Here is a 21,591-nt window from a genome sequence, read left to right as displayed (position 1 = left end):
TTTCACAAGGGTGTGAATTCTAGGAGGTGGGGATCATTGGGAGTGCCTTGGAGGCTGACTATCACACCAAGAAGCATACAGATATAGGGGCATTTTATTCCTTCTGTTGCTCCTCAGAGACCGGAAAGGGGATGCTTTTTCCATGTGTGTAAGTACACAATTCAATATACCTATTATGTCATCGTTAGTAGACTGAGCTCAAAACAGATACTAACATAGAATTGATAAGACATTAAGATCCCATCTCTGTACTCAAAGAGCTCAATCTAAAAGACCAAATATACCAAAATATATACATCAAGAGAAGTTAAGTGAGAGCTCAAAAAAGTATAAGGGGGTTCATATAATGATGGTAAGCTGCTGTACACTTGGGGAAGAAAAAGACACAATACCTAGGAGAAGTGGCATTTGAAATGAGTAGAATTTCGCAGCAAAGATCAGGGCAAAAAGAAATCAAGAGAAAGGAGATAAAAGACTCCGAGGAGGGAAACTCACCAAGAATCTTTGAATCAGAAATTCTGGTAATCATGGCTTCACAACTATGGAAGTCCAGCAGGGAAAACAAGTTGCATGTAGTTTGATGTAAAAGTAGCTATTTGTAAAGCCTCTGATAGGCGCATACCCAAAAAGAAGGAAGAAAAAGATGTTAGATAGACTCGGCTTCCTGCTTGAGTTTCTCTAGTGGCTTCCCATTGTCTGCAATAAATTAATGCAAACTCCCTAGCCTTAAGACCTTCAAGCTGGCCCGCACCTTGGAGCCTTATTCCTAACCACTGTCCTGCCTCCAGGCCCCCAGTGATGCCCCAGTCTCCCCATTTCCTTATCATCCCAGGACATGCCAGGCTGGGTCCCAGCTAGTTACCCATTCTATTTATTCTGCATGGACCAGCCTGCACATCTCTTCTTCACACTGTTCCTCCTTACCTTTGCACATTCAAAGGTCACTTGGCCTAGAAAGATATTTCTGACTCTCCTCTGGACCCATCCTCATTCTAGCTGTAACTAAATGCATTGACATCTGGCATGGCATATACTCAACGAAATTGATTCTAAAAGGAATATTCAAATCCCACAACTGAAGGCATGATATAGTTTGACATCTTTTTTTCCCTTGGAAAAGAAAAATAAGAGACAAGTTAATGGTGCCTTAAACTTGATGGAATTTTCTCATTTGCATATTTATTCCTTCCCTGAGACTAAAAATACCTTGTGGTATGAAATAATTTCTTTTATATCCCCATTGCCTGTCACATTGCCCTGTATAATAAGCTCCCTATGAATGTGGGAGGCTGATCCTTAAATAGCTAAAGGAAACATCACTTCCTTCTACTTAGTTCCAAGAAGGGTGACCCTTATTACCCACGTCATTTCATTTAAAAGGGTCAGCATAAGGTGAATGAAAATTGTGTGATCCGTTGACTTTGTTACATCATTTGACCTAAAAACTATGACCTCCTTCCTTTCATGTCATATATCTCCAAATCTTCCTGGAATTAATCTCAAATTTTCAACAATGTACTTAGAACTGTAAATATATCTGTAAATATATACAGTTGATAAAATGCCCAATCAATGAAGTCAGGCCTGAAGTCTAAGCTTTAATATTTATTAGCACGTGACCTTTGTTGGTTAACCATCCTGAACCTTAGTTTTATATTCCATAAAATGAGGGTAGTACAACTTACCTGTCAGGGTAGTTGTGATGCAGCTGCAATGACTGGAGTAGCACCAGGGTCCTTGGTCTCACACTGATTTAGATAAAATGACATGGACACATATGGAGTGGTTTTAAGGAGCAGAAAGTTTAACAAGCAAAAAAGAAAGCAGCAGCTCCCCCATACAGAGACAGAGGGAGGGAGGCTCCAAGAGAGAAATCCTGTGTGCAGCAGAAAAATGGTCGGTTATATTGGAGGCTGGAGGAGGCGGTGTCTGATTTGCATAGGGCCCGGGGATTGGTTTGACCAGGTGCATCATTCATATAGCCCAAGGGAAAACCTGGTCCTCCCATCTTAGTCTTTTAAAATGCAAATGCGGGCTGCCACGATGTCCTGAACACCCAGAGGTATCTGGAGGTGGCCGTGACACTGGGCACACCTGGTGACAAGAGGAAGGCAAGAATTGCCATATTGGGTGGACCCAGTTTCCAATGGCCTGCATTTGCATATCAAAGCTTGCCAACCTGGCCCTTCAAGCCACCTTTCTGGTTAGAAAAGAAATGGTTTGGGGGTTGCTTCTTATTACAGGAAAATTACCACCAAAAACCTTTACCCTTTCTAGCTACCTAAAAATTATTTCTTAATAACTCCTGTATTAGTTGTAAAGATTAACTCCATTACAAATATAAAACATCTAAGGTGGGGCCTGGGTATAGGAAGATATTCAGTTAATTTTAGACCATCTCCTGACACATAACAGAATGAACAACAAAAATAATGAGAAGAGTCCAAAGGGTCAGGTGAGCAGTATGGGCTTAGAAATCCATTCCAACATCATACGAATTGGGCACTGAGATAATTGCCCAAGTTAATGATGTCAAAATGCAATGAACAACAATTCTTGTGGAGGATTTATTCTGCTTGAGTTTCTCTTTCTCTCCGTGTATCATTGAGTAATTTGAAGTTTGAATCTAGTTTTACCTATTGTTTTCCTATTGACCACAATATTTTTACCACAAAAACATGGGATTTATAACAATTTGACCATATCTTTTCCCTAATATTATTTTGGGGACCAGATTGTTGCTTTGCTTCCAGGCATTATAATTTGACATGTACTCTACAACAACCTTTAGCCCCCATTAGCTCTTAGTAAGACTATTTTATTTCCTCTAAACCTTTCCCATAGGTTTCACAACTTTCTTTTGAATGTTCTCCAAAAACTCTAAATCCTTACATTGCTTAACCATATTTCCCTTTCTCTTCTATTGTGCATTTCTCTGTGTTGAGAAGTCTTTGAGAAAGCAGGGAGTCCCTCTACCAACTGATGAATATTGGTATTAGGGAGCAGGGCAGTAGGTAGAGCAGAGAAGAAAGGAATTAAGAAATGGATAAGAAATGTCAGAGAATTAGGGGGAAAGAAGAGCAACAATTCTGATTTGTTGTCATGCAAAGATGGAGAGATTAAGATCAGGAGGGGATGTTTTAGCTGGCTTTCATATTCAAGAGGATGAAGTGAAGGGATAAAGGTCCAGTTTACACAAAGAAGTTTAAAAGCCAGATGCAAAATCCCAAATCTTCATCATATACTGATAAGCCTTACCACACTAGTTGGAAAGGAGGTTCTAGACGTCAATATGGGAAGAGGTGGTAAACCCCTTTGATCTTTCATAATCTAGAAACAGAATCCCAGAACAATAAAACAGACAACTAATCCTACTATTTTCTGATCTTTTGGCTCTTTTGAATCATTTTTATAAACTTAGCTACTCTGTGGGGGCCTAATCCTTGTCCCAATATTCCACGTGGTTGAATGGCTGCCTGATCCAAATGCTTTGATCACACTGGAGTCTTGGAGTCTTTTCTACCCTTTTTATAGGCATAACTTTCAGAAATACTTTCTGCAAAAGCTCTGTGCTTTGATAAATAGATTTAAGTGCTATAATCACCAGGCATCTGAATGCAGATTAATTCATACAGCCAGATACTAGATCTTGTTCTGTCATGTTGTTTTTAGCCAAAAGTTGAAAGCTTTGAAGAATGTGGAGAAACTATGAAATTTTAATAGCCTTGGGGCACAGAAACTTAACACAAAGAAAGAATCGTCATTCATTCAAAGAGTATTCATGGCCTTGGTGGAAAGATTGATGACAAATTCTGTGATTAATTACAGTTGTTGAAGAAAACTAGAAGAAAAAAAGCACCAAGAGTTCTTGACTTAATCAAAGACAGCAATTTGAATAAATGGTCCTAAAGTCCACAGTAAGTACTTGGTCAAATGAACCACAATGTTACTTTGAATTCTAAGATTTTACCTTCATCCTGAAAAATAAAAATAAATAAAAAATAAATGCCTGGCTGAACATTATTGATTTGATAGAGAAGGTATCAGTTATTTTCTTACATAAAAAGGACTCACAAAATCTAAGGGTTGTGATATTTAGGTTTTCTTGCCTGAAGGAAGGTCATTTCACAGTAACTTCCTGAAAAAAATGACTATATATTATGATTAGTAACTTATCCATAAAAAGGATAATCAATCATATGGTTTTGCTGTGTGTCCCCACCCAAATCTCATCTTGTAGCTCCCATAATTCCGACATGTTATGAGACTGACCCAGTGGGAGATAATTAATCATGGGGGCGGGTCTTTCCCTTGCTGTTCTCCTGATAGTGAATAAGTCTCACGAGATCTGATGCTTTTAAAAATGGGAGTCTCCTTCCACAAACTCGCTCTCTCTTTGCCTGCTGCCATCCACGTAAGATGTGATTTGCTCCTCCTTGCCTTCTGCCATGATTGTGAGGCCTCCCTGGCCATGTGGAAGTGTAAGTCCAATAAATCTCTTTCTTTTGTAAATTGCCCAGTCTCAGGTATGTCTTTATCAGCAGCATGAAAACAGACTAATACAAATAACATAAGAACAGGAATGAAATAATTGACATGAAGGACTCACCTGAACAATTACACCAAAAGAGCATCTTCTACTTTCTCTAATCTGGACAAAGCCCATCCACAATAGGCCAATTCTGTCAGAGACAAGGCTGATGGGAAGGTTCAGAAATAATTGCAACTTTTCTCCTCACATTTCTATGGAATCTTTTGGAGAATAGAAAAATAAATTATTTTAAGGCAGGGGTTCTCAAGTCCTGGACCAGTACCTGTCCATGGCATGTTAGGAACAGGGTCGCACAGCAGAAGGTGAATGGCAGGTAAGCCAGCATTACTAAGCCCAAGCTCCACCTATTGTCAGATCAGAGGCAGCATTAGATTCACCCTATCGTGAACTCTGCATTCAAGGTATCTAGGTTGCATACTCCTTATGAGAATCTAATGCCATCCCCCACCCACTGTGGTCCTTGGAAAAATTATCTTCCATGAAACTGGTCCCTGGTGCCGAAAAGGTTAGAACCACTGTTACAAGGTTTCAATAGGTAACTTGCATTCAATAGCTTGTGGTTATAGCTTCCTGTTTGGCAGAGGAAAAGGATATCTATATATATCTACATATAGATATATATATCACAGATCTTAGAGCTTTAAATTAAATATCAACTGTATGGAACTTGACTACTGAGCTTGAGCTTGCCACCATTCTTAAAATCATCAGTTCTACTTCCGTGCTATTTTTTACATTCATATATTATAACTTCATCTTCAATAAAATATAAATATATATTAGCTATTTTTCAATGTGGATTTTATGTGGTAAGTGTTCAGATCTAAGAATATTATCTGTTTCCCAAGTAATTGTTTTCCCTGAGTGAAAATTTTTAAAGCTTACTTATGTTAATTACAATTCTATTTTAACCTTACTAGATCTGTGCTATGACTAGAAAACACTTAAGATGAAATTTATCCCATTTAAAAGTAAAGGGATAATAGTTTAAAAAAATACTCCAGTAAAGTACTAAGTCATGAAAACTATATTTTCTTGACACTTGTTTCTAAGATGCACATGCTTTAATCTTTTATAAAATATAAGCATTCTTTTATACTATATGAAAGAATTAAAACAGTGCACTTTATACACTTGAAACCAAAAGTTCTCATCCTTCCTGCTCTTTAAAGAATGGAAATTAGACTGCTATGTTTTTCTTACTTTTTTAGCAACATAACTAAACATGGTTTGGATATTATCGTTAAGTCTCATTTTGGATCATCAAAATACATAAGTGTGTATATATATAAAAAATAAAACTTACAAAGTATGTATGTGTGTGTGTATATATTAAACTTGTGAAGTCCTAAAAGCCTGGCAGAGTGGTAGAGACACGCAGCTCCAGTCCCAGTAAAACAAACCATATGGCTAATTAAAATTGTCCTATTGATCTCTCCACTAATTGCTAAAAAATACATACACGTTTTCAGTTAATCAGCTATTAGTTTGGCATTCTGCATGCTACATTTTTCTCACCTGTTGTTGAGATTAACTCTATGATTTTAGGCTTTTATTTGTAGATTTGGGCTTTTTGCACTTTATAGACTTCTAAGTCCTTAAAGCAAGCAAATAAAAAAATGTAGCTCGATGAGAACACTGCAAGTTATAAAAGTGGTCCAAAGAGTTTCACTATTTTTTCCTTGCAATGTCAGAACAGGATGAAAAGCTAATTTGAGGCTATGTTTCCTTCCCTAGAAGAACTATATATATAGTTGACAGGGACCCATTCTCTTTTCACCCTTGCTGACTTACTACACTGTCCAACCAAGCCTTGCTCTCCTTCTCAATCACTTCTTCATGAACCTCTCCCCTAAAAGTGGAGGTGAAATGTAGATATTCAAATTTTCCCACCATTTCAGAAACCACAACTCTTTCTAAGAGAAGGAAACATGAAAAATGGACAAAACACTGATCTAGATGTGCTTAATTTAGCAGTCATAGGAACTCCATATTTGTATATTTTGTATAGTTATGAATATTATGTAGTATAGGATGAAAATTCAGTAAATGAATATATTAGCCAGTTCACTTATTATCAACTATATATTGAATCTGAACCATGGTGAATTGATTTAGGACAAATATAGAAATAAAATAAGGATATTTAAGCCAAATTTCATTCAACTCTGTTGTTTAGTACAGACATTTTATGATTTGATGAAACAAGTTGTTTTCAAAAATAAATTATAAATTACATGGTGTGTAAAGTATATCAATAAAATATAAACACCAAAATAGTTTTACATGATGTGTAAGATAATAAAATATAAACCCTGGGTTTATTTTTGAGTTATGTAATGCTAAATAATAATTTTATCTTTTTACTTTTTAAGTAATAATAATTTTATTAAAAGGCCTGGTTTGGCTGTAGGCAAATAATTGATTACTTGGAGCAAAAAAAAAAAAAAAAAAAAAAAAAAGGGATGTGTTGGCTCTCATCACTTTCCTATAACTCATGAATATTAACATTTTCCAGAAGATTACTGCCCTTGGGGATTTGGACTCTTCCTTTTCAAATCTATTGTTATGTGTATTATTTTTCCTTTCATTAAAAGAAGGCAGTCAAGACTGTTTAACTCAGTTTAAGAAAAAAAAAAAAAACTCTTGCCAAGTTTCTTAAACCCCATTGTATACATGCAAGCTTAAGTTAGAACAAACAAAGATATGACATTACTGTATGGAGTCCAGTAAGTGCTTCTATTGTGTCTTCAATTCTCTTCCTCAATGACATTCTCATTTACTTATATTTGTCTCTATCTTCACAGGTTGCTCACACTGAAAATCAGTTTCTTTTCCCCTGGTGCAAAGAACAGTGGCTTCTCCAAAACTGAAGTTGAACATTATCTGAAATATCAGGTCCTCCAGAAAAGGGACGTGTAACCCCCTTTGTAATTTCTGCATTAGCATTGCTCTCCTGGCAAGCAGGAAACTTCATCAGAGAAGTCAGCCAAGGAACGTCTTTAAATGGAAATTGTGCAAATGAGGAGCAAATGCATTAAAAAGTTGCTGACGGGCATGAAATGCTTTGATGTGAAGACGGAAAACTCCAAGCAGGAAGGATTTTAAGCATTTTGAGTCTGATTGACTCTGGTTTCTCAGCAGAGTTATTCCATGGGCTAAAATAAATGCAGAAATGGTATTTTGAGACCACAGCTGCAGAGGGGATCGTGGTGAATTTCAATGAAAATCCAGTTGAATCTTGAGGTTTAGATCTTAAAAAAGCAAAGGACATGAAAGAAGTAATATTGCTTGAAATTTCATTGCTTATATCTAAAAGAAACTCCCATTTATTTTTAGGAGAAATGTTGAATCTTTGCAATGTGGTAGATGCTTCCACAAAACTTTCTCCCAAAATAGGAGATAAATGTCGGAAAGAGGCAATTTACTGAGTTTGCTGATAGAGGTGGAGTTTAGACACAGGCAAGCATACACAAGAGTCATGAGGTTTTTACATTATTATCTTTATAAATGAGTTTTGTTTGTTTTTCTTGTTTGTTTTCTGAGATGGAGTCTTGCTCTGTCACCCAGGCTGGAGTGCAGTGGTGCGATCTCGGCTCACTGCAAGCTCCGCCTCCTGGGTTCACACCATTCTCCTGCCTCAGCCTCCCGAGAAGCTGGGACTATAGGCACCTGCCACCACGCCTGGCTAATTCTTTTGTATTTTTAGTAGAGACGAGGCTTCACCATGTTAGGCAGAATGGTCTCGAACTCCTGACCTTGTGATCTGCCTGCCTCAGCCTCCCAAAGTGCTGGGATTACAGGCATGAGCCACTGTGCCTGGCCACAAATGAGTTCCTTATAGTGGTCAATGACAGACCAATTTCATACAAAGCTTGCTTCAAAAGGCAATGGTTTGATGCCAATATGTTAGCTATTTACTTTGACCACCGTATGCATTAAAAAAGAATAAAAATTAGGAATACTCAAGCGGAACCTCTAACTTAAATAGCATTTTCCACAAAAAGTGATGGAGGGATAGACTGAGGTTAAATGGGATCAGGTATGTGATGAGATCTCAGAAATATTTGCACAATAATGCAGATACACATTTTAAACAGACTCATAAGGATTGGAACTAATAAAAATAATAGAATAAAATACTGATCAAGAATGTGTCCTCCTTAGTAACTGGGTTTTGAATTCTGGCTCCACAGAACTTTTCAGATATCTGACATTAAACAAGATACTTCAACGTTCTGTGCCTTCATTTTCTCTGCTGTAAATGGAGATTTTACTAGAACTCTATAAGATTATCATGAGAATTTTATTACTTAATATATGTAAAGCTTTAGACATAGTATATGGCACCTAGTAAGCACTCAATTAAATGTTAGTTATCATTCATAGCAGTGTAGAATTAAAAAACAAAAATGGCAAACTGTAAGTTAGGCATCTGGCTCTGCAAACTAGTTAAATTCCACAGACCTTATTCTGGCCATCTGTAAAATGAAAGGGTTAGGCTAGATCATCTCTAAAGTTCCTTCCAACTTAAAAAAAATTGTTCAAAAACACGTTTTAGGAGTACGCAAAGTTTTTCAGCAGAAGGTGATGTTTTAGCAGAACGTTTTTAAAGGCACTTAATCACTTTCACAAAAATGTGTTTCATGGCTTGCACTTCCTCCTCAGTCAACTCTTGTTGGGACTTTACTTGCTGCTATTTGGCCAAAGTGACTCCTGTCAGGGTCACAAGGATTTCTATGTTGTCAAGTCCAATGGTCGCTTCTTTAACCTCTTACTACACTCGGTAGCACTTGACACATCTGAATCTGATTTTTTCCTTCTTTCTCCAGTCACCAGCCAGAATTTTTTTTTTTTTTTTTGAGAGTCTCTCTTTGTCTTGTAGGCTGGAGTGCAGTGGTGCAATCTCCGCTCACTGCAACCTCCACCTCCTGGATTTAAGAGATTCTTGTGCCTCAGCCAGGCATCACCACATCAGGCTAATTTTTATATTTTTAGTAGAGATGGGGTTTCTCCATGTTGGCCAGTCTAGTCTTGAACTCCTGACCTCAGGTGATCCGCCTGCCTCAGCCTCCCAAAGTGCTGGGATTACAGGCTTGAGCCACCACACATGACCAAGATTGTCTTTTTAATAAACATTTTATTTTATTCCTCTACTTAAAATCCTGAAATGGCTTTCCATGACCTTTGTGATCTAGACACTTTTGATCTTATTTTCTACCATCTCTTCTTGTTCTTCGCAGTCCCTTCAGCCATACTGTCCTTCTTTATGAACTTCAAACACCCCAAGCTTATTCCTTGGATTGGTGGGTACCTTTGCTTAGAATTTTCACCTTAAATCATGGCTGGCTCCTTCGTGGCATTGTCTCAGTATAAATGTCTCCTCTTCAGAGAGGCCTCTCTGATTAAATAGTACCCACTTCACTTAGCCTACCTTGCCCTGTTTCATATTCATAATGGAACTGTTTTATTTTTACCATGTCTATCTCCCTCAAAGAAAGTAAGCCCCATAAGAACAGGGATATTATCTGGCTCAATGCCAAGGAAAGATCCTCAATAAAGTTATTGAATGAAAAGCTAAAGAACTCAGTTTCCTTTGCATCATGTTCAAAGTGGTCTCTGCCTTCCCTAAATTTTAATCACCCTTATTGTCAGTTCTACTTATTTGATATCACACATCATTCTGTATTATGAATTTTTCCCACATGTCTGTCTTTTTTCTCCAATCATAAGATGCTTGTGGAATGAGACTATGAGACACTTCAGGTGTCTCACAATTATTCACTAAATGTATGTTAAAATATTTAAAGGGAGACAAATTGACTAGTAATTTACAAAAACCTAAATTACTCATGACTGAATAGTCAAAAGGAAGAAAACAAAGTGCTTAAATGTTTCAATAAAAACATGTCCATCCAATGGTTTACATTTTCCTGGGCAGTGGGAAAAGAATGAGAGCTGGTCTTCAGTTTTCAAGTGGGTAACCCAAATCATTTTGGTTCTTTAAAAAATGGATTTGTTACTTAAGTTAGGAACAATCTCTCTATAGTCTAAATAGAGATCTAAGGAAATGCAATCTAAAGAAAATCTAGTCTTGGTTGAGTATGTTTCACTTTACATTTTACATACCTTCTTACAGCGAGTACTCATAGGCAAAAGTTCCACTGTCTACATTGAAGTCAACTATCATTTGTCTCTTTTGGACTTGACAGTCTGCCGTGACTCCCCACCATTGTACTTACTGGTTCAAACTCTTTAGTAGATCCTACCAGACTGTCTAGGATTAAGTCTTTATTTACACTTTAGTCTTACCTCTTATCATTCTCTCTCCCCTCAAGATCCTCCTTTGTCCAATCCCCACAGACACACATTCAGTTCTAGACACAACAAAAAATGCAGGCCCCCTAATGAACTCTACCACGATCCCCTCTACACTGTTTTCTCTTATTGACACATCCTGATCTCTTACCCACCCACCTAATTAGCCAGGTTAACTGTCCTATATTAGGTTTTTTGCCAAACCGCAATACTTTTGCACCAACCTAATAGATCATCTTCTCTAGCAGGCCTTCCCTACCCCTGCCTACCTTCCTGCCCAGATTGAATCAGGCCCCATCTATGAATTCTCATAGTACCTGTGCTTACCCACCATAGAGCACATATCACATGACTGAAATTTCCTTACCCAAGATGAAATAAATGAATAGTCCATTTCTTAATACTATGCTATAATATGGTTTATGCTCCCCCTCAAATTCATATCCTGACATTCTGACGTCCAAGGTGATACTATTAGGAGACAAGGACTTCTAGTGCTCTGCTCTTCCTGATCTTAGAAGGAAAGCATTAGCTTTTTACCGTTAAGTATAATATTAAGTATAGATTTTTAGTACATGCTCTTTATCAATTTTAGAAAGTTCCTTTCCATTCCTATTTTTCTTAAAGTTTTAATCATGAATGGGTATAAAATTTTGTCAAATGCCTTTTCTGCATTAATTAGTATGGTTTTATGATTTTTCTCTTTTAGCCTATTAATATGGCCAGCTGTATTAGCTGATTTGCAAATACTGAACCACCCTTGTGTTCCTGGAAGAAGCCCATGGCTCTGCCCTCAGTAATAAAATCAGTGCCCTTAGAAAAACAGCCTGATAGAGCATGTTTGCCCTTTTCACCATGTGAGTTCACAGTTAAAGGCCCCATCTATGAGGGGTGGGCCCTCAGTAGATACCACTAGCACCTTATCTTGGTCTTTCCAGCCTCCAGAACACTGAGAAATAAGTTTCTGTTGTTTCTAAGTTACCCCATATCAAAGGTATTTTGTTACAGCAGCCAGCATATACAAAGATACCCTATAATACCAAAAACAGGCAAAAATGTACAAAAAATGAAAGCTTTAGGCCAATGTCCTTCAAGAATATGCATACAGAAATTATTAGCAAAATATTAGCATATAGAATTTACAATATATGAAGAGAATTATACTCCATGACTCTGTGATCTAGGGATACAAGGCTGGCTCAATATTTGAAAATCAATTAATGTAATCAACCATATTAGCAGGCTAAAGAAAACAAATCATATGATCAATCAATACAGAAAAATTATTCAACAAAAATTTCATACTCCATAATAAAAACTCTTAAAAAAAAAAAAAGCAACAGAAGATAACTTCCCAAAATTGATTAAGTGCATTTACTAAAAACCTACAGCTAACACAATACTTAATGGTAGAAAGCTAAATGCTTTCCTCCAAAGATCAGGAACAGTACAAGGAGGTGACTCTTGCCACTCTTGTTCAAAATAGGGCTAGAAGTGCTAGTCTGTACAATAAGTCAAGAAAAAGAAAAGGTAGAGAAATGGAAAAGATCCTAAATTTAAAACATAATACTATGAAACTTGCAGGTTAAAAGCACAGAAAATCTTTGCACCTAGGGCTAGACAACAACTTTTAGATTTGATACCAAAAGCATGGTCCAAATCAGGAAAATTGATAAATTGTACTTCATCAAAATTAAAAACCTTTTGCTCTGTAAGAGATCCTGTTTCTCTGTTAGGACAATGAAAAGATAAGCTATAAACTGAGATAAAATATTTTCAAATTACATATCTGATAAATGAGCGCATAAAGAAGTCTTTAAAACTCAATAGTCAAAAAATTAAAAAGTCAATTGGAAAATGGACAAAAATCATGGAGAAGAATTTTGCTGCAGATGGTGTACAGATGGCAAATAAGCATCCAGAAAGTTGCTCAACATCATTAACCATCAGGGAAATGCAAATTAATACCACAGTATAATTACAAAGCTCTCAGGATGGCTAAAATAAAAAATAGTTGACTACACCAAATGCTGGTGAGAATGTGGAAAAATTGGATCACTCATGTTTCTGATGGTAAGATAAAATAGCCTGGACCCTGTGGAAAACTGTTTTGCAGTTTCTTAAAAAGTTAAGCATGCAAACACCATACAACTGCACTCCCGAGCATTTATCCCAGAAAAATTCAAATATTCACAAAGAAGTATGTACATAAATGTTTATAGCAGTTTCATTCATAATAGCCACAAACAGAGAAAAACCCATGTGTTTCTTAATGGGTGAATAAACTGTGGTACATTTATACCTTGGAATACTACTTGTCAATAAAAAACAAACAATTGCTAAATAAAACTACTGGGAAAATCTCCAGAGAACTATACTAAGTGAAGGAAGAAAAATCCCCAAAGATTACACACTGTATGTCATTTATACAACATTCCAATCACAGAAATGGAGAATACTGGTCACTAGGCATGAAGGAAGGTGTGGAAGAATGTGGTGATGGGAGGAAATGTGTATGGCTGTAACACGGCAACAGAGGCATCATTGTGATGATGGAAATGTTCTGTATCTTGTGTTTTTGAATGTCAATATCCTGGTTGTGATATTGTACCCAGTAGTTTTGCAGGATATTACCACGGAAGAAAACTAGTTAAAGGGTACACAGGATTTTTCTGTATTACTTCTTACAAGTGCATGGATATCTACATTTATCTCAAGTTTCATTTTAAGAATTATATCCATATTTTCTGAATCTTTAATAATGTGTCAACTAGAATTTAACTGGGTATATTCTTATGATAGAAATCTACCTTATCATGCCCTTTGTCCCTTGAGTAATCATATATTACATGACTCAAAGGCACAGAAAGTCAGTAGGTAAAGAAAAAAGGTGTCTATTTATCTGGAGAGAGGGTCTCACTCTGTTGCCCTGGCTGCAGTGGCGCTATCATAACTCACTACAGCCTCTATCACCCGGGCTCAATCTCCTCCTGCCTCAGCCTCCCCAGTAACTGGGACTACAGGCACCACCACATCCAGCTAATTTTTTATTTTTAGTAGAAATTAGGTCTCACTCTGTTGCTCAGGCAGGTCTCAAACTCCTGAGCTCAAGCGATCCTCCTGCTTTCGCCTCCAAAGTGCTGGGATTACAGGTGTGAACCACTGTGCCCAGGCATGGTTTTTTTTGTTGTTGTCATTGGGGATTTTTTTGTTTTTTGTTTTGTTTTTTTGTTTTTTGAGACTTGCACTGTCACCCAGGCTGGAGTACAGTAGCGTAATCCTGAGACACTGCAACCTTTGCCTCCCAGGTTCAAGTTCATTGTGCCTCAGCCACCTGAGTAGCTGGGACTACAGGTGTGTGCCACCATGCCAGGCTAATTTTTGTACGTTTAGTAGAGATGGGGTTTTACCATGCTGGCTAGGCTGGTCTTGAACTCCTGCCAGCCTCATTTTAAAACAGAAATTTTCTAACCAAAAATACACTCACAGGTTGAATTCAGTGGCCCAGAAAAAAAAAGTGAAAGTATAATTGCCTTTATAATACAGTGCAATAGACCATAGAATACTCAAATCTTTAAATGGTTTGGCACTTCAATTAAATTGCTTATATTCTATGCAGACTTGTATTAGTGTTAATCCATTAGCAAACACTGACTAAAATTATATAAGTGCTATTAATTTTATTAGGAAAGAAAGAAGTATACTGGGGGTAGCTGAAAGTTAAATGTTGCATCAAAGACGATACAGCTGGTCTCCAGCACACAAAGCCTCCTGCATTCTTAGTTCTACCTAGAAGCCACAAATGCAATAGCCTTTTACTAGTGTTACAATACTTGTATCTTCGTCCTATTCTGGTATCAGATAAAGCCAAGCAGGCAAAGGAAGCTTTCTTTTTTTTTTTTTTTTTGAGACGGAGTCTCGCTCTGTGGCCCAGGCTGGGGTGCAGTGGCCGGATCTCAGCTCACTGCAAGCTCCGCCTCCCGGGTTTACGCCATTCTCCTGCCTCAGCCTCCCGAGTAGCTGGGACTACAGGGGCCTGCCACCTCGCCCGGCTAGTTTTTTGTATTTTTTAGTAGAGACGGGGTTTCACCGTGTTAACCAGGATGGTGTTGATCTCCTGACCTCGTGATCTGCCCGCCTCGGCCTCCCAAAGTGCTGGGATTACAGGCTTGAGCCACTGCGCCCAGCCACTAATGGTTATTTTTATAAGAGATAAATAGCAATGACTATTTTTTTGTTAGAAGCTGTACTTGATGAATTCTAACTAAATTTAAATATAGAAAGTATTAGCTCATCCAATATAGTAAATCTCTTGTGGACAATAAGTAGTTCAGAAACAGATTAGTCACATTGAAATAATTATTAACCTAATTCTTTTTAAGGTATTCATTACCATTAATATTCTCTTTTAAAAATTCATGGTCAGGTGTGGTGGTTCACGCCTGTAATCCCAGCACTTTGGGAGGCCAAGGTGGGTGGATCACTTGAGGGCAGGAGTTCGAGACCAGCCTGGCCAACATGGTGAAACCCCATCTCCACCAAAAATACAAAAATTAGCCAGGCGTGGTGGCATGTGCCTGTAATCCCAGCTACTCAGGAGGCTGGGGCATGAGAATTGCTTGAACCCAGGAAGTGGAGGTTGCAGTAGGCAGAGATCGTGCCACTGCACTCCAGCCTGGGCAACAGAGCAAGACCCTGTCTCAAAACAAAACAAAACAAAACAAAACAAAAATGCACTAAACTCTTTCATAACCATTCTATACTTTATTCTCACAGCAATACCACTAGGCAAATATTTCTATTCTTACCCATACTTTCTACCTCAGGAAACTGTGTGTTCTGTGAAAGTAAAGATCTTGGAAAACTTTTTGTAAGGCTAGACTGGGTGCCTAGGCTTAGTAGAGCATTCAGCAGATAGTTGGTAGAACCAGTAGCTGAACCAAGGACTAGAAAGTTTATTATTCAGTTTGAAGATTAGAAAATTTATCAGCTACAAATACTGTGAAGAATAATTAGTAATAAGCTTGACATTTTAATAAATGCCATAACTCTTTGTATTTCAACTTCCACTTTTATTCTTATCAGCTGAATATTTTTTGGATTCCTTAAAAAGAAAACTAATGAATATTTCTATATTAACAATAAAAATATTAACATTCTGCAAAGTAAGGTTTAGAATGGCATTTCATCAGGAATTATATTGAGACAATTTGTTGTGAGAGGATTTTATTTATTCTTTACGTATTTTTTTATGTAGGAAAGAATTCAGTTAGCTTAAACTCTTATTCAGAAAAGTAGAAGAACATTGCCTGGTAGATCCAGACCAGAGTTCATTTCTTAGGGAAATATGTAGGTGTAAGGGTTGGGATATCTGATTAACAATTCATAAACCTTTTGCAGAAATCCCTATCACTTAAACATAGGAATACATTTGTCATTCCTTAGGACTTAATGTTTACATTAAATGAAATACATTTGTCTGTTTTTCCTTGTTTTTTTTTAATTATTACTTTTAATCTCTGAGTTCTAGAGAGACAATATGGCACAACTATTTCACATTGACCTAGGTTGGCTGTGCCTTTGGACGTCATAACAGGCTGTCCTATGATTGATTAAGCATTCTCAGCCATTCTCAGGAAAGGATTTTCTGCTCCTCCATAACCAAGCATTCAAAAGATGCTGACATGCCAGGGTCCTCACACTTAGATTCCATGTCTATATCACTGATGTGGTCCCAGAAACTTACTAATAACCAAAATTTATGGATCTAAATATTTGTTACCTTTGGCCACAACGCTGCTGTCTACCCAAATCTGTCACTGTCAGGACCTGAGAGTTTATTCAAATAATAGGTGAACAGCTAGAAAGGTGGTACTATTTGTTAGATTGCTTTACAGCCTCCAAGACTATGTATGGACAGTTCTGAAGGAATGAACCATGAGTCTCCTCCTGGCAAATCTTTAATATAGTTGAATGGTATTTTTATATTGGCCATAAAAGTGTCATCTAAGTCGCTTTTAAAATCTTTATTGGAGGAAGTCGTATTTTAGGAAGTATTTGAATAACAGTATTTTCAAACTGGAAGACCAAAGAAAGACATAAAGAAAAAAATGGTTCCAAGCACAGATGTAACTTGAAAAAAGCATCTGAAGCTGGAGTTGAATTATCAGGCAAGGACTGTAAATATATTTATCTAAGACAAGTGGTCTTTGATGAAGATAAGGAATTTATAAATTAATAGAGATAAAAATATTAGTTAAAACACCCTAAACCTTTAGTACTTTGAATAAGCCATATCCATTCCTTTTAGTTTTGTTATGCATAGCACTGAAAATAATGTAATGAAAGGAGATATTTGAATGTATTTAAGTGTCATGAAATGATACTTGTAGTGATTCTACAATAGATAATTGTTTTATAGTATAAGTGACAGAAAACAAGCTCCACAAATAGAAGCATGAAATCCATTTGAAATAGCTAAATCAGCCAAAATTTGTGTTACTAACTTGAAATACATTCAATCAGTTTGTCAAGCACATACTCTCTTTATTTTCTTGACTTGGATATTTGGAGGAAGATGTAATCCATATGGTTTTTATTCTTTTGCACTTGAGGTATTAAAATGGGGCTCAAACTAAGTATTCACATATCAAGAGCCAGTTATTGCTCTTAAAACGTCTCTTTTCTTGATTAAAATATAATTCACACTACATTATAGCACAAAGTTGTTAATTCATACATCAACTCCTAGTCCAGAATACACATATTCTCTTAACATATCAGAAGATGTTTCAAGTGTTACAAACAGCCATCCAGCACAATTAAAGATAAGTTCTTGCTTTGTCAGTCACTATTAATGACCACTACAAGCCATGACAAAAATCATAAACAATAATTCCTATTTAGCTCTGAATTTCAAGGCTCAGTACATTTTATTACATATATCCTATTCAGATTTAGAAATTCTTCCTTTAAGCCTCTTATTCAGTTTTTACAATTTTATTTTTATCAAATATAGAGGATGCTACCATATGCTCTAAAAGACAAACAAAATACAAAGCAACACAAAACCAAAACACGTAACTATTTATGAGTATAAATCCTCATGTAACACTATATATCCCTTGGTTTCCAGATCAGCTTGTCTTGTTCATTAAATTTATTTTATTTGCAATGGTTTATGTCATTTCCCCCCTCATCAGATTATCTTCATTGCCACTTTTTGTGGAAAAAAAAAACAAAGAGAAAGGAAGAAAGATCACGTTGCAGCACTGGGAGCAGATATCACAGGCTTCCTTGCCAACAGACTTCCCGAAGGCACAGTTGGCACATTGTCTGAGATGACAGACAAGATGCAAGGGACTCCTGTAACCCTTACAGGGGAAGCTTCTGCTGTGGCTGGTAGGATGGTAGCTTTAACTCATCCTCCATAATACCAAATGTCACTTTGTGGGGGTAGCCTTCTGGCATTGACACTTGTTTTAGTATGCCATAGTTCAAAGTACCACACTACGAAATAGCTCCAGAATGTGCCTTGTAACATTTAGTCACAATAAGGGCATTTACATTCTTCCCAAATATCCTTTAAAAAAAAAATCAGTAGATTCACACACTCTTGAGTGAGATGCAAAATTGCAAAGGGTTCAAGATATGTTCTTGGTCCTTAGAACAGAAAACAAATTCTTCTTGTACTCTGTTTAGTGAGTTCAGTTAAGGCTATTACTTTCTGAGCTGCTTTATAAGCCAGGAGTCAGCCCTCTGCTGTCTCCCTTGACTATATATTCAATAAGGAGAATGTGATTATACAAAACTAAATTTTCCTGAACCATTATTGAAAGTGCCATAGGGATGTCTAATTAATAAGAATACTATAGATGAGGGCCGGGCGCAGTGGCTCAAGCCTGTAATCCCAGCACTTTGGGAGGCCGAGACGGGCGGATCACGAGGTCAGGAGATCGAGACTATCCTGGTTAATACGGTGAAACCCCGTCTCTACTAAAAAGTACAAAAAACTAGCCGGGCGAGGTGGCGGGCGCCTGTAGTCCCAGCTACTTGGGAGGCTGAGGCAGGAGAATGGCGTGAACCCGGGAGGCGGAGCTTGCAGTGAGCTGAGATCTGGCCACTGCACTCCAGCCTGGGCGACAGAGCGAGACTCCGTCTCAAAAAAATAAAAAAATAAAAAAAAATAAAAAAAATAAAAAAAATAAAAAAAATAAAAAAAAACAAAAAAAAGAATACTATAGATGAATAATCAGGATATTATGAATTAAATCCTGTCCCTCCAAAAGATACCTTCAAGTACTAAGTCCTGGTACCTGTGAATGTAACCTAATTTGGAAATACAGCCTTTGCAAATGTATTTAAGTTAAGGCTGTACTGGATTGGGGGAAGATGCTAATCCAGCATGACTAGTGTCTTTATAAAAGGAAAAAAAAAATGTACATAGACATGCAAACAGAGACACAGAAGAAAGAACATTAGGTGAAGACAGAGGTGGAGATTGGGGTTGATGCTGTCACAAGTGAAGGAATGCCTGGGCTATGAGAAGCTGCAAAAGGCAGGGCAGGATTCTCATCTAAAAATTTTTGAGGCAGCATGGCCCTCCCAACAACTTGATTTTGGACCTCTAGTCTCTAGAACTCAGAGAGAACAGATCACTATTGTTTTAAGTGGTATTTTGTGGCACTCTAGGCAGCTAGAGGAATAAGTCTTTGAAGCTTGCAAGGGAGTTCTGGTGGTGTATCACAGTGTCCACTTCAATGGATTAATTTGTAGTCATAAACATCAATAAATCTGGATTTTAAAAGGGAATGAGCATGTTTTCTGATAAACTAAAATCAGAGTATGTTATATAGAAGATGCATAATTAGTAATGAAGATAGGCTTACCCAACCTAAGCACCACAAAGAATCCTCTTCCAGAAATATCCTTCCAGGAGAAGCAATCTCTCAAGGTAACTATTTGTTACACTCTTAACTGTAAGGATTGCATAACCTATCATCCATTGAATGTGAAGATCCTGTGCAAAAGCCTGGTATTTCAATTGGTAGTGCTTTTCAGGTATGGCTTTATAAGATAAGCACTGATGACAACCACTTATACTCACTACAAAGAGTTTTGTGTTTAGCCACTTGAGAACAGGGATCATTTTAGATACATCTTGGCATTCCAATAAACTGGCACAGTATCTGCCACAGAGTGAGTGCCAAAAATGGCTGAGGAAGTGATAGACATTAAATATTTATAAGTGGTTGGTTAAACATGAGGGAGATAACCTGTAAATGAAAACTGAGTAAAAGTATTTAATATTAGGTTGGTGAAAAAGTAATTGCAGTTTTGCAATTACTTTTAAGTTACATTACAAGTATGCAAACAACATAGTTTGCAAGGACATTAACATACATTATTTAATTTTTCAAAACAACAGTGTCAAATAGATATTATTACATTTTATGGACAGGAAATTGAGGCTCAGGTAATTTCAAATGAAATTCCCAAGATCTCATAGTTAATAAATACTGTAAATATGGTAGAAGTGACTCACATTTCAAATCTCCATGCCGTCTCCTATACTCTAATTGCCTCTTGGGGAAACACAGGCTGGGAGAAGACCAGGCCTCATTATAAACTGCCGAGTGCCTAGAAATTACTTACTTCAACTGTTTCTGTCACAGTTTGTCTACTTTAAAAGAGGTAGAGATTTTCTGAAACCACCTTTCTCATTTGAACAGTCTGAGAGTACATGTATTTGTGCTTAAATCATACCATAAACTGTCAGGCAAAACAGTTCCTCTCTAAGTCCAAGGATTATACAACTAAGTTGTACAATTTAGTTGTATCATTATACAACTAAAATTTTAACCAGATACAGTCCCAAATGAATTATGTTAATTTACTCTGTTATTTCTCTTTTTAAGGTTACAGAAATTTTATGCCATTTTTATCTACATTATGCTGCAATATTCTAAATATCCCTAATTAAATCCCAACTATTTTGATGAAATATTTTCTTTAAAGTCATCATTTATTATCATCTGATATAAAAATCATTCCTACTAGACACTGGATGCTTTAACTGCCCAGCGTCTCTCTAATATGAAGTAACAGGTCCTGAACTCTGCCCCTACCAGCACGTCCTTCAAAACCATCACTGTGGGAGGAAGCATAAGAACAATGCAGCTGTGTCTTCCGGGCCCAAGCTTGGTGAATCACAGTACTTTCCTAGGAATCTGGAATTTGAACCTGAGAATCAGAGAGATGTCAGGGGTCATTCAAGCTGCATCACATAACTGCAATGTTCTAGGAAGGAGGTCCAGGATGCCTGGCTACCAAATTCCCTAAAGCTCGTCATCTTAATATAAAGTTGGTTTTAAGATATTCTGAAAGACTAGCCAGAAGTAAATCAGCCAAAAACTAACTGTGAGAGCATGAGCCCGACCAGAATAAAATTTAACTACCTCATTACAAATGAAATTTCAAAACCCATTCGGACATTTCATAATGAAACCCATCCTCTATAGTACAAGCCATGCTATGGATGACAAAAAAATTAATAAGTCACACTTAACACTATTGAACTGTATACTTAAAAATGGTTAAGACAGTAAATTTCATGTTACGTGTTTTTTACCACAATAAAAATTTCTTTAAAACCATTCCCCAAAAGTAATATAGAATTAACACACTAGTTATGAATATAGTATTTATCCAGTTGAAGTTTC

At 37.0% G+C, this 21,591-nt stretch overlaps 2 long non-coding RNA genes across 6 annotated transcripts in view; one reads left to right on the top strand and one right to left on the bottom strand.

Annotated features, from left to right (window-relative positions):
• LOC102127857 (uncharacterized) overlaps nucleotides 1-7,366 on the bottom strand; it is a 29,541-nt gene extending 22,175 nt beyond the window's left edge. For 2 of the 5 annotated variants that reach the window (XR_012433216.1, XR_010585742.2), the window contains exons 1-2: nucleotides 4,610-7,366; nucleotides 496-1,748 (exon numbers count right to left, since the gene is read on the bottom strand). This is a non-coding gene — a long non-coding RNA (uncharacterized lncRNA). Of the gene's footprint in view, nucleotides 1-495 lie in introns of all 5 variants that reach the window. The other 3 variants (XR_010585744.2, XR_010585743.2, XR_010585741.2) reach the window with 3 other exon arrangements.
• LOC102126861 (uncharacterized) overlaps nucleotides 1-12,617 on the top strand; it is an 89,728-nt gene extending 77,111 nt beyond the window's left edge. Inside the window, exons 3-4 of the long non-coding RNA XR_275552.5 lie at nucleotides 3,829-3,917; nucleotides 7,360-12,617. This is a non-coding gene — a long non-coding RNA (uncharacterized lncRNA). The remainder of the gene's footprint in view (nucleotides 1-3,828; nucleotides 3,918-7,359) is intronic.
• Nucleotides 12,618-21,591: the final 8,974 nt, after the last annotated feature.

The sequence above is a fragment of the Macaca fascicularis genome, chromosome 3, assembly GCF_037993035.2.
Source record: "Macaca fascicularis isolate 582-1 chromosome 3, T2T-MFA8v1.1".
Taxonomy (NCBI): Eukaryota; Metazoa; Chordata; class Mammalia; order Primates; family Cercopithecidae; genus Macaca; species Macaca fascicularis.
The sequence above is the reverse complement of the archived record's forward strand: the minus strand, read 5'-3'. Positions and strand labels throughout refer to the sequence as shown.